Below are 14,537 nucleotides of genomic sequence, written 5' to 3'. Positions count from 1 at the left end.
AGACAGGAGGGGGAGAAAAAAGAAGTGGAGTTGAGGGGATTTGATGAGAGAGGTGGAGAGGATTTTGAAATAGAGGGTTAGAGAAGCTAGTGAGGTGAGCGGTGGTGCAGAATCTGTAAGAGTTAAGAAGAGAACTTCAGTGAGGGAGGACAAGGGGGGAACTAAGACTAAAGGTTAAGCTTAAAGTAAACATAGTTGAGAAAGCAATAAGAATTGATATGCTTGTAAGATCTTCACATTAAATAAACTTAATTGTTTTGTTCACTGTTCATCTGACTGGGTTCAAATCAATTGTGTACCAGTACACAGATATACTGGTTGGTGGCAGGAAGGGGAAGAAATAGGCGAGGGAGGTATTGGGTCAATAGACCGTCAAACGTCCGGGGAACCCATTACCAGTGTATCTTGCCACAATGGGTCATTTCCGTTCTCTTTTGCATAAGAGCTGCAGGATCAACATATCCGGCAGCGCCCCCAGTGGTGTCTTTCATTTTTGCATGATCTCAAAAACGGAGAGGCGGAGTTATCACTGCTGCTTTTTATTTTTTCCTGTTAGCGGTTTTCGTTATCCCCCCACCTTAAAAGCTCAACAACTTTGACCTGCCACCCCCCAAATTGGGGGCGCTGGGTGGATTTTTGCACCCTGGCCCCACATATGCTAAATATAGCCCTGTCTGTCTCCCCCATACTCTCCAACACTTTGAAGCCAAAATCTGGGGCACCATCTTGCCAGATGCCATTTTGCCATTTTGGGCTGGGACAGCATGGCAGCCATTTTGCACCATGCTCCCCCCCAAGGGCTTTATCATGCACTGTGCCCAAATTTGTGCAAAATCGCACACACACCCCAGTGCTTTTTGGGGGGGAATTGCACTGCAAAATTGCATATCTTTGCCTTTGTCGCAGCCTGCCAAAATGGTTCTGACCTTCAGCCCCTGTATGGAGTGTGTGTGTGTTTCTATTTCTTCCTTCTCATTCCCAGAAAATCCCTCGCTAAGCAACTCCTCTCCTCCTCCCTGCTAGTTGTAAAAAGTGACAATTTTCCTGTGTGACATCATACCCGCGTTGTCTTGGAAACCTTCCCCTAAGTTACCTGTAGGGTCTTTTGTCTTGTAGATACGGTAGCTTAATAGCAGGGCCGCCATCTTCCTCTGCCTCTCTGTCTGGCAGGAAAACAAACTCAGCCTGTTGGCTCTGATTATACCCCAGCGTCCAAGAATCTAGAAGGGGAAATCTGGCACCTAGGGATCTGGGTGACCCCTGTTCCCCAATGAACCCGTAACAATATTATTGCCTTTCTTTCAATTTGTGACTTAATTATTCTTGCACAAATACTGCCATGTAAACTGTCTCGATCACTGTTTGTGGAAAGATGTTTCAAAAACTTAAATTATTATTTTTCTACCTAAATAAGGATGGAAATAATGATAAAATAATAAACCCTCTGTGCTACAACATACAACATACAAATGGCTTCCTCTTCTTAGCCATCTAAATCCTTTATTCTCATCGCTACTCAAACGTCCTGCTTCTACCTCCTACCAAATGCTTCTTCCGAGAAGAAATGAGAGATGTTAAAATCAACAAGGGACTGCTGTGTTTAACAGTTTATTGCTTCAATGAAACATTTTTTAAAACGAGCCATTTAAAAGCAATGGCATGTAAACAACACAGTAAAACTTCGATGGTACTAACTTTCCTATCCATTGTCTTCAGAAAGGTTGCAGATGCGATGAAGGAGTGTTTCAATATTTCAGATACAGTAGATGAGGCAGCACACGCAGATGACACTGTACATAAATCAATAGTTTGTTTGAGTGATAAGAGACTTGTATTAAATATACTGCCATAACCCTTAATATAAAAGAAAGCAAACATAATGAATGGTACAGCCCCCAAAAGTCTTGTTGACTCAGCTGGAGGAAAGCATTCAAATTATTCATGTGAACACCAAGGCTGATGTAATTTTAGTGAGTGAATTAATTGGGGTAAGTTGCCTTTTATTGTAAGTCAATAGCAGGAAGGAAGAAATTATGATGTTAATTGTCCATAGGTCCAGCATACATTATTTGGCATTATTCTGTAGAGAGATTGGGTACCGTGAATGTAGACAGGTATTAAATGGGTGAGGATGTCATGCAGTGTGCCTGCGCCCCCCCCCCACATCCATAGGGTGGGCTTTGTGTGGTTAGTGTCAGGGACCGTGCTGAGAAGGGCTGCCCTGAGGAGGAATGGTGGGAGCCACCCCACCCCCTGCTTCTGCTCCTGCATCTTCCCAGGAGCAGGAGGACAGTATAGATTTGGAACAGTGGTTTGCAGAGGGGCATAGTTCGGAAGGCAGAAGCTGGGAAATACTGGATGGGGAACAGCTAGGAGAAGAAACACTGGAGGAGAGAGAGCTAACAGATTCATAGTCTCTGGATAGTATCCACCCCGCTCCCCCAAAGTCCTCGAGAGCTCAGAAAGTGGCAGAAGAGAAAACACAGCGGCTCCAAGCTCAGGTTACAAGACCTAGGAGAGATGCAGATTAATAGGGACAGGAGGCGGGGGTCTCCTTATTTGGGACCACCGCCATTTCTAGGAGATATGTTCTTTGTTCTTGTGGGAATGTTAAAGATAGTAGGAAAGGATATATTGAATAAGCATTATCTTTCCTTCTCTCACGCTAGTGAGTGATGTAGCAGAGCAAATTCCCCTCTATAGCTGGAAGCTATATTGCAGATTTGTTTGAATCTCTTAAGTTTATTCCTGGTGTCCCCTTTGATCCTTCTTAAAAGAATAAAGGCACAAGAGTCTTTCTGAGTAACGTAACAAAAACGTTTACTCACATTTCAGTTCACAATTTTATCCCTGAAAGGCAGGCTTTACTTAGTGGTTACATAATAAACAGAGACTGTGAATTCATCTCATAAGGAGACTGAACTCATGTGCTGCTGATTGAGAGCCAGCAGACAGCAAAATTTCATTAAGACAAAATGGCTGCATGAGGGCAGCATGGCAGCAAAAGAACAAGACGACAAGAGAAAGACAAAACTGGACTGAGAAAATGGCTGCATGGAGCAAAGTGTATCACTGACATGCAGGTAACACCCAGCTCCATCCCTCTGTTCAAGAGAAGCCGTTTAGGACAGGCATCCCCAAACTGTGGCCCTCCAGATGTTTTGGCCTACAACTCCCATGATCCCTAGCTAACAGGCCCAGTGGTCAGGGATGATGGGAATTTTAGTCCAAAACATCTGGAGGGCCGAAGTTTAGGGATGCCTGGTTTAGGAGCTTGGAGGTGGTAATGGACTGGATATGGCCCACTAAAACCGTAGCTAAAACCTGAAAAGAGACAGGTGTCCTGTTCTAGGTTCTCAAGTCTGGGAGGAGGGAAGATGGGGTTCTGGAGTAGGCCTGTAGCCTAGTCCTTGATCCAGCATTTGCGCTGGAGGCTCAGGAGCCCTCGGTGGCTAGCAGTGCTATTTCCAGCTATGGCTTCGCTAGCTAGAGCCCCTTTGAGATCACCTGCTCCTCTACGCTCTCATAATTCACACTTGGGATTATTGCAATATATTAGGTAGGGCTGCCCTTGAAAATGACCTGGAAACTTCCAACTGGTGCAAAATACAGCTGTCTGATTGCTGGCTAGGGTTACACTAGATAGTAGAGGATGCATAGTAGAGGATGCAGGTGGCACTGTGCTCTAAACCCCTGAGCCGCTTGGGCTTGCCAATCAAAAGGTCAGCAGTTTGAATCCCCGCGACGGGGTGAGCTCCTGTTGCTCGGTCCCTGCCAACCTAGCAGTTTGAAAGCACACCAGTGCAAGTAAATAAATAGGTACTGCTGCGGCGGAAAGTTAAATGGCGTTTCCGTGCTCTCTGGTTTCCGTCACAGTGTTCCTTTGCACCAGAAGCAGTTTAGTCATGCTGGCCACATGACCCGGAAAGCTGTCTGTGGACAAGCGGCGGCTCCCTCGGCCTGAAAGCGAGATGAGCGCTGCAACCCCATAGTCACCTTTGAATGGACTTAACTGTCCAGGGGTCCTTTACCTTTACCTTACTACATTTAGATTCTCCTATAACCCCTGTGTTAAAACAGCTGCACCAGTTTACGTTGATTTCCAGGCCTAATTCAAGGCATTCACATTCATGTCTGAAGCCCTAAAGAACTTAGGTCACAAATATGGTGACCTCCTTCCCTAAGACCCTCTCAGGTAGGGTTGCCGTATTTCAAGAGGTAAAAAATCTGGACACAAAAAGTTGCACTTTTTCAGGGCAATCGCCCGATAGCCCTACCACCGCCACCGCCCTTGCCAGAACTAGAGCCTGATCCAGAGCCCGGGCTGCCCACACACATTTATTAAAAAACCAAAATCCAGGACATTTGCTTTTAAATGCCCAGATGGGCATGTAGGATCCCCAAAAGAGGACATGTTTCTGGGAATTCCCAGAAGTGTGGCAACTCTACTCTCAGGTGTGATGATCAGCAGAGAAGGGCCCTCTTGGTATATCTGTTGCCCTCAGATGGTTTTGGAGGTGGCAGCCTAGAAGAGGCTATTCTCTGTGGAAGCCCCTAAGTTGTGGTCTGTCTGGCTTTTTCATCATGCAGTTAGCATCATATGCTGAATATGTGTCTCTTTACCATAACCTTTGACACCAGAAATCAATGTTTTCAGGAATCACCCTATTCTTATGACTGCATTTTGTTTTAAACTGTTTTTTGTTTTAAACTGTTTTCAAGAAAGAAGATTCCACCTAAACATTAGGAAGAACTTCCTGACAGTAAGAGCTGTTCGGCAGTGGAATTTGCTACCAAGGAGTGTGGTGGAGTCTCCTTCTTTGGAGGTCTTTAAGCAGAGGCTTGACAGCCATATGTCAAGAATGCTTTGATGGTGTTTCCTGCTTGGCAGGGGGTTTTGACTGTATGGCCCTTGTGGTCTCTTCCAACTCTATGATTCTATGATTCTATGATTCTAATACTGTCTTTTAAATTATTGTAAACCTGCCCTGGGGCCATATGGTGAAGGCAGGTAACAAAATAACAAAAACAACAACAACGGAATACTGTCAAACTAGCCTTTCAACTGTTTTCCAAAGGACAGTAAAGCACTATTAAAATCAGTAAGAATTCTGCTATTGCATTCCATGGAAATAGGATTTCTTTGTTTTACAACACAAATGTATTTGGCGACACAAAGACACAAAGACAAATGAAAAGTACAATCCTTATTTGATCGTCAAACTTCCTAAGAGGAAGTTTCAGGCAAAACAGTACCTAGCTTTAAGTGCTTCAACATGAAATGCCCTTTTAAAATAATAACAAAACTGTTTCTGTTTTAGCCCTTACTGCAGCTCATCCCAATAAAAATATCCAATAGAAATGTCATTATATCTCAGTAGGGAAATAAAATGCCCAGCATATGGAACTTAATGATATATGATGAGAAACATCTTGCAGCTTGACTTTTCAAAAGAATAATAATTTGCAGTATATTGTGCCATCTTTGAATAGATCCAGTTTTTAAAACGGGCTCGTTTGATTGTTCGTTTCAGTTTCTTTTAAGTGGCAACCTTCACGCAAATCTACATGGAAACATTTTGATTCTACTCCCATTTAAATTACGGCGGTCATGCTGTATCCGTAATGTTCTCTCTTTGAAGCATTATTTGTAGACAATTAGAATGCACTGCAATTTCCTGAGTTTTAGTATTCGTCTTATCCACTAATGACAGAAAATCTTCTAAGATAAGCGCTCTCTTTCATTGGGTTGAAAGAACTGTTTGTACGGATACTGCTGTAGGTACCTAATTTTTCACATATGAAATTTAGAACTCTTTGCTTCACCACATTGTAAAACAAGCCACCTCCCTCAAAGGGGGGGGGGGAAACATGGTTTTGATTAAATGAGGGAGCACTGCCCAGTCCTGTTCATTGATCACTTTCATTTCAGTGACAGATTGATTCCAATATGACAGTTCCAGACAGTGCAAGTATGAATTGAAATCCTCCCGAAATACGTTTTGCGGCTGCTTTCATTTACATGCTGCGAGGGCTTAGCCCTGGTTTAGCAGTGTGCGTGAGCCAGGAGCTGTGGGGTCAGTGAAGCCGTCTGGACCAACCACCTAGCTAATGAAACACCTATTCTTATGATCATTTAAGTATATGTTGATAGGAGTTTATATGTTGCAGAATCCCTTTGGTGCATCTCTGATGCATGCAGGCAACCCCCGATTTGCGCGGGAATTACATTCCGGGTCATGGTGCGCTTGAGTGAAATCATGCGCAATTGAAACATGCCATTGCACCCCTGCCCCGCCCCATTCCGGCCCCCACCCTGCCATTTTAGTGGCGTCTTTTATTACAATTCCAGGTCATTTTGGGATTCAGGGCTGTGCCTGTATGTGCAATCTCACACACATGGGTGTACCCAGCAAAGGGCGGGGGGCAGCTGCCCCCCCTAGAAGCAAAAAATAAATAAATTACTGTATTTTATGGACCATATCCCGCACTTTTCCCCTCCAAAAACTGAAGGGGAAAAGTCGCTGCGGGTTATGGAGCGAAGGCACGGCAGCGGATCCCTTGAGCAAAGGCACGGACGGCAGTGGGATCCCTCGACCGAAGGGATGCCTCTGCCGCCAGAGCCATGGTTCCCAGCAGTGGGGGAGGGAGCAGCAGCCCGAAATCGGGGTGTTTTTGCCCCCTTGTGGCTGCAGCCAGCGACAGGAACATGGGAGGGGGGAGGAGCAGCCTGAGCTTGGAGGGGGGCAGACGGGAGCTCCATCCTTCCTTCCATCCATCCTTTCCCCCCCCCTTCCTTCCTTCCTTCCTTCTCTCTCTCTCTTCTCTCCCTCTTTCCCTCTCTTGCCCCTCCCCCAGTTTTGATCCTGGGTACACCCCTGCTCACACATATTGGTTGTGTCTAAACAGGGGTTGCCTTCCTTCAATTCATACAAACAAAACAACTTATCAGAATCTCATTAGCTAGTACATGCTTAAAGCAACCCCAAACATACATTTACACAAAGATGCACATACACTTATTATTATTATTATTATTATTATTATTATTATTATTATTATTATTTATATACTGCCCTATACCTGCAGGTCTCAGTGCAGTTTACATACACACAGAGTCCCTATTGGAAGAGGCACTAAGTGTCAGCAGGATTTTCTCATCAACAAAACATTTCCCTCCAAGTTCAGGATCATAGCTGTCAAGTTCTCCCCCTTTTTAAGGGAAATTCCCTTATGCTTAATAGGCTTCCTCATGAGAAAAGGGAAAACTTGACAGCTATGTTCAGTATTCCAATTTTGCCCCCTCCATAGTGCCTAGTTCAAGGTTACCTGGTAAGTTTCCTTGCTAAATGGGACTTTGAACCTTGGCATTCACTGTCCTAGTATACCTCTTAATTATGTTAAGGCAAGAAAGAGACAAACTCCGCTCCTGTTCTGTAAGGGATCGTGGAGGAAAGTGAATCTCTTTTACTTCCTGAACAAAAGGCCCCTGGACTTATTTGTTTGCAATTTGGCAGGCTTAATCCACTCTGGCAGGGCTCGTGTGTCTGTAAATTTCATCCACTTTGGCCAAAAAGGAAAACATGTTTTTAGATTCCTTGTTATGGCAAATGGGCAACACAGAACTTAGTTCTATACAGCGTGACTCAAAACCCAAAACACACTGAAGTAGAGAGAACACAGAACAACTCAGAAAGAGACTGATTTTAAAAAACAAACAAACGGAGAGAGATAAAAGGCAAATCTTGGAGCCTGTGCACACCCCTAATCCTCTAATGACTGTTGTCTTAATGAATGGTAATATCTACTTTCCCATTTATCCCTTCTCAAAATGGTTGTTATTATTATGGAGAAAGAATGGATTACCTGACACAGCCAGAAATTATTATTCGAAAACAGCTAGGAGGAAAGTAGTTCTGTGGTTTTTTCCTATTAACATTACTCACTTTGACTGACGCTGGTAGAAAAGAGACACATCCAACAAGGGACAAACAGACATACAACGGAAGTCTAGAGAGAGTCAAAAAATGAAAAAAATAACAACTCCTGCCCAGAGACAATGCTGCAGATACCAGATGTTGGTCAGCCTGCGGGAAAATGTTGCCAGAAGCCAAGAGCTATAAGAAAGACCCCAGCAAAGTCAAATAAAAGATTGTTTTGGAGGCTTTTATTCCTTGCTATTATTGCCATTTGTACCATTCTCTCCTACAGGTCTTGGCAATCTTTTCATGAGAAATATTTTTAAAAAAAGACATGCTGTCTTGCTGGCCTACATTGCCTTCCTGAAACCAAAGAGAGGACCATATGAGGACGGTGCTATGTGCAAAAGGCACATTTTAATTTTGTGTGTGTGCCTTTCTTAAGTGCCTGGCTGGCAGAGGATGTAATAATTCATCCCAGGACATTCTTCTCTCCCCCCCCCCACTTCACCTCTTCGGACAAGGGCAATCTTAGGGTAGATGTGCGAGAAATACAGGGATGTTTTCAATAAAAGCTGTAGGTTGTATGATAAGAGCATGGAAAGTTGATCTGTGGCCCTCCAGAGGTTGCTGAACTACAACTCCCATCATTCCTGACAGTTGGCGACAGATTCCTCATCCGTTGACTGGAGGCATCATGTTCGTAGTGTAAAAACTCATTTGGCCCAACCCCCTTCTGTTTAACTTGGGGCCCCAAAGAAAACCAGATTGGCATGTATGATTGTGAGTACAGTACAGCACAAATTGTGTAGTTTCTGGCAGTTGCGTAGACTGGAGCAAATTCAGTTGCCTGAATTTGATCTGGCCTTGCCAGCCTAAGTTTCTCTGCCTTATTCCTTATCAGCAGCAGGTGTTTGGAGCATAAGGATGCTATTTCTCTAGAATAAGAGGTACCAGAAACCAGGATGAACAGATCGCTCATTCTATTAGAATGGCAATGGCGCCCACCTGAGAGGTGCCGGAACTGAGTTCCTGTGAGTTCCTGCTGGGAAAAGCCCTGATTTTACAACTGCAGACAGTGTGACAAGTTTTTGACAGAAGAGAAACTGCAGCATAACAGAAATTAATGCCTTATTGTATTCCTCTTACCTATTATGATAGCTTATCCATTTGCAGTTACAGGTAAGTATTACTCAGAAGGGTGGTGGGAATGGGTGATTGACTGACTGATAGCTGTTGACAACTGTTAATGACTGCAATTGCAGCTATCAGTCAGTCCAGGGGTCAGCAAACTTTTTCAGCAGGGGGCCCGGTCTACTGTCCCTCAGACCTTGTGGGGGGCCGGGCTATATTTTGAAAAAAAATATGAACGAATTCCTATGGCCCACAAATAACCCAGAGATGCATTTTAAATAAAAGGACACATTCTACTCATGTAAAAACATGCTGATTCCTGGGCCATCCGCAGGCCGGATTTAGAAGGCGATTGGGCCGCATCCGGCCCCCGGGCCTTAGTTTGGGGACCCCTGAGTCAATCAATCACCCATTCCCACCACCCTTCTGAGTAATACCCCTCCCCACCCTCTCACTATATATAGGCGTCTGGTGACTTCTGTTTCAGTGTATCTGAAGAAGTGTGCATGCACACGAAAGCTCATACCAATGACAAACTTAGTTGGTCTCTAAGGTGCAGCTAGAAGGAATTTTTTTTTATTTTGTATCCATTTGCAGACATTGTTCTTACTCCATTCTCTTTCTTCTGTATCAATCTTTCTGACTTAAAAAACAACAACCCAACTTTTGAGCCATTCCCTCTTCTCCATGCCCTAACAGACTAGTGTATCTTTTCTTGTCCAGTGTCACATACTGATCTTGCTCTACTTTCTGTTAGCCTGAAATCAAAAGATTATTTTGTTAAAACAATGATAAAATTAACAACTTTGGGGGGGTGATGGGGGGGGATAATTTGTAGTTTGAAAGGGTGATAATGTCCAGACTTTGGCACACAAAGCAGAATTTTGACATAAGCCAAAAAAAAGTCTTGTTGGTTCAGCTGCAGCAGTGCTCAGATGGACAGAAATCCTTCAAACTTCAAAGGGAAATGTGACATATGAGCATTTCAAATGTGTTTTGGTTGCAATGTGATCATCCCTATCTGCTTTGTAGCTTTATTTAATATCCTGTCCACCTTCCATTCCAAATCTGTGATGTCTAGAAGTGACAGTCCTCCTTATTGTAACCCTGGTTGCAATATCTACACATCTGTGTAAGCAGTGGGAAATAAATGCACACAAGACAGTGTCTACAAGAGAAAATTGGCAACAGCAGATGAAACTTCGCAGATTCAAGGAGAAAGTTCTAAAGTTAGACAGGCAGTGCGATGAATATTCCCCCTCTCTATTGCTAAAATGCGACGCAGGAATCCAGAGGTGAAGCCACCCACACTCTTCTCCCGCCGCCTCCAAATAAACCCCTTTATTCTTGTGGGTTTATAAGTAAAGAGACTCTCCTCCCAGTTCACGTGGCCTGGTATCAAAAACAAAAAACAAAAACAAAAACCTCTAGGCTGTTTGATAGAATAACCTCCTGCCACCAGTAAAGGGTCTCACTCGGCTTGATTCCCCCTACTGCAAAAGTTGGCCCTTTCCACACTGGCAACTTGTTGACACCCCAGGTTATCTTTCTAAGCCTCCTCAGTGTTACTCTAAGACACAAAGTTCCGCCTCTTTTCCTGAGGTAAGTTTTGTCCTCTAATGAGTTACTACCCACAGGGTACTTCTGTGAGTCCCGATACCTTGCTGGAAAAATAATGATGATACTGCTTGGCACAAAAGAGAAGAATTTTATTAACCTTGGCTTAGAACATTGTTGTTGTTGTTGTTTAGTCGTTTAGTCGTGTCCGACTCTTCGTGACCCCATGGACCATAGCACGCCAGGCACTCCTGTCTTCCACTGCCTCCCACAGTTTGGTCAAACTCGTGTTCATAGCTTCGAGAACACTGTCCAACCATCTCGTCCTCTGTCGTCCCCTTCTCCTAGTGCCCTCAATCTTTCCCAACATCAGGGTCTTTTCCAGGGAGTCTTCTCTTCTCATGAGGTGGCCAAAGTAATGGAGCCTCAGCTTCAGGATCTGTTCTTCCAGTGAGCACTCAGGGCTAATTTCCTTCAGAATGGATAGGTTTGATCTTCTAGCAGTCCATGGGACTCTCAAGAGTCTTCTCCAGCACCATAATTCAAAAGCATTAATTCTTCGGCAATCAGCCTTCTTTATGGTCCAGCTCTCACTTCCATACATCACTTCTGGGAAAACCATAGCTTTAGAACATAGTTGTTTCTTTAACGTTTCCTGTGTTTATAAGCTACGTTTCGGTTGTAGGTAATCTCTGTCAAACATTTAACATCGAGCCTTCCTAAACCTCATCTAGATCCCCACTATCCTGGCCTCTCAACTTTCTTCTTCACACCTACCCACTCCCTCTCCCTCTCCTCAACTGACAAAACCACTGCTCCCTCCTTTTAAACTGGGGACAGTCCCGCCCCCACCAGAAGGTTATGTCAGTCAGGCTGGAGGTGGATTAACTCTTTTCCAGCCAGGTACCGGCAGGAATAAATATTTCAAAACCGTGTCAATCCGTTACAGGCAGCAACTGAGAATAACTCTTTACATGTTCGAGCAGTCGTGAGTGCCGCAGGCAGCATTACTGAGCACTAGCTACAATTCTGCTTTACACTAGCATACTGGGATATATAGTAGACAATTGGTAACCCCTTAAGAAAACAAGGCTGGTGCCCAGCCAGTCTGAAAATGAATGGAAAACAAAACACACGAACGCCATGCATTTAAAAGAAATGAACCTCAATTCAAATTGAATCCATTCATTTGTTATTTGTTTAATTCCTTTCCATTGGAGCCCTGATAGAACAGCCCATACAGGTCACAGGGAAGGAAACACAGGCTATATCTGTGTGCCTTGTAAAACTACAGACAGAATGGTGACATTTGTCCCATCTATCTGAATCTCAAATGCATCAGGTGTGATCCTTTGGAGGGATAGCAGAATACCTGAAAATTTCATCTCAATAAGATGGAAAACACCAAAGTGACAGACATCAGAAGAGCAGTTTGGTCTCCTGCTGAAATCAGTGGCAAGCAAAAGTGAGTTATAGAAAAAAAAATGAACTGGTCTGAATCAGAAACAAAACAAATGCAATTCATTCTAACAACTGATGTAACAAATGAAACCTTTAACAAAAACAAATGGGTCTCTAAATACAATTTTATTTTTTTGCACACGCTGACAGAACTGAAAGGTTATAATGGTTCCTGCCTTGGTACATATTAAGCTACATTTCTATCCAGTCAGCTGAACTCACATACCTTTATAAACCTTCAGCTTGGGCCCTTTGTCTGAATTTGGGGCTTAAAATGTATAGGGAAAGGGCACATGTGCAAAATCTGCCCTTGGTGTCCCGCAGGACACTGGCTCTTCTCAGACTTTCACATGTCGAACATGAAGGTTTGAAGCAACGTTCTACAGTCGTACCTTGGTTCTCGGACTTAATCCATTCTGGAAGTCCGTTCGACTCCCGAAACCATTCAAAAACCAAGATGCAGCTTCCAGTTGGCCGCTGGAGCAGTTGGGGGTGGATGGGGGTGGGTGTCAGGCCTTGCGCTCCTGCCCTGCCATCGGATTGGGTCTACTCAGAAACAAGCCCCATGGGTTTTCTTCTGGCCGCTTACTTCCAAGGTAAGGGTCACTTGGAGCCCGTCTAGTCCACGGAAATGCCTTGCCTCACCACGTTTAAATCGCCACGCGGGGACTGACTGAGTGGGTAGTGAGGCTTCCAATTGGCCAGCGGGCCGGATTTACAAGCCTGGAGGTCTGGATCCAGCCCACAGACCTTAATTTGAGGACCCCTGTGCTAACAGATCCACAGCGGGGGAACTGCAGCAGTCCTAAATGCAGATATTATGGGGAAATGCAATTCCCAGCTGGGGCAGGAGAGGGAACTTCAGTACCGAAACAATTTTAATTAGATCTAACAAACGAGTCACAGAATGAATGTTATTGACAACAATAACAGAGAGAGTTAACTGTTCTCTTGTACCCTGGGCTTCAGCAGGATTGAGAAGTGATAGCAGCAGGTTATCAGACATCAAACCACCAATGTGGTTGCAAATTATAGATTGGCAGGGACATCCAAAGCGTTTCTGCAAAGAATGATTCCTACACAGCTAGGAAAGAGTTTCATGACTTCATGTGTAGGAGGGGAGTCAGCTATTGTTTGTACACTCTTGTTTGAATTTGCATTATGTTCTTGCCTCATTGCATCAGCTCTGGTACATGACTAAAATAGACCCGTGTTGCTCAGCAGCAGAAAACAAAACATTGTTCCTGCCAACACCATTGGCAAACTGGAGAAAATTTAAACTGAAAGGTGGGTGGTGGAATTAAACCCAAAGAGGTGGTCTTGTCTTTTCAAAAATACAAAAAGTGCACAGTCACTGTCAACCAATATGTTCTTTTTTCTTTTCTTTTTTAAAAAATAATTTTTTATTAAGTTTTCAATTTTACACTTCCAAATAAACATTTTACAAACTTCAAAATATCCAGTGACTTCTTTTATTCTCTTTCCATTGTTCATTTTAGATATCATACATCCCTGAAAATTTTACTATAAGCATTCAAATCAATTCCCCACTTTTACATCCATCAAAAAAATATTTACTCTGTTGAATTTGTCTGAGTGCTGCCAGCATTTTCAGCTGTATACAGTTATTTTCAATAGATTCAATAAATGTTTTCCACTCTTCTTTAAATGTGTGTCCTTCTCGCTCTCTTATTCTATGTGTTAAATCCACAAGTTTTGCATATTCTGCCATCTTAACTTGCTAATCCTCTTGAGTTGGGACCTCGCTCACTTTCCATTTTGGGGCTACCAAAACAGGGTCCGCAATTGTTGCATACATAAGTAACCTTTTCTGACACATAGGAATTTTAGTCTGTGTTATTCCCCCCCCCAAAAAGGACTCTAGTTGTTGTTGTTGTTTTGGGGGGCGGAGTATTTTTAAACATTATTTTCAATTCATTATAAATCATTTCCCAATACACTTTTACCTTTTTGCATGTCCACCACATGTGAAAAAAGTTCCCTCCGCTTCTTTATACTTCCAACACATATCTGATTCTGTTTTATAAATCTTAGCCAACCTACTCGGAGTTAATTACCATCTATGAATCATTTTCAAATAATTCTCTTTCAATGAATAACATGCAGTAAATTTCAGGTCACTTTCCCAGAGTTTCTCCCAGAGGTTGAGATTTCTATTGTGTCCTATATCTATCTCCCAGTGTGTCACTGAAACTTTAACAAGCTCATCTTTTGTTTCCCATTCTAGTAGCAAATTATACATTATTTTGTAAGAGTTCTTTTTCAGATTGTGAGCTTTAGTCCAGAAATCCGTTCTTTCTATCTAATTTAAACATGTTGTGTAACTGATGATATTGCAACCAATCTGTAACTTGGCTCCTTAAGTTTTCTGTTGGTTTCAGTTTGGGTTCCTCCCTTGTAAAACCCAGCAGTAGCCTGTAAATCACCCATTGATCAACCAATACA

The sequence above is a fragment of the Zootoca vivipara genome, chromosome 11 (genome assembly GCF_963506605.1).
Source record: "Zootoca vivipara chromosome 11, rZooViv1.1, whole genome shotgun sequence".
Taxonomy (NCBI): domain Eukaryota; kingdom Metazoa; phylum Chordata; class Lepidosauria; order Squamata; family Lacertidae; genus Zootoca; species Zootoca vivipara.
The sequence above is the reverse complement of the archived record's forward strand: the minus strand, read 5'-3'. Positions refer to the sequence as shown.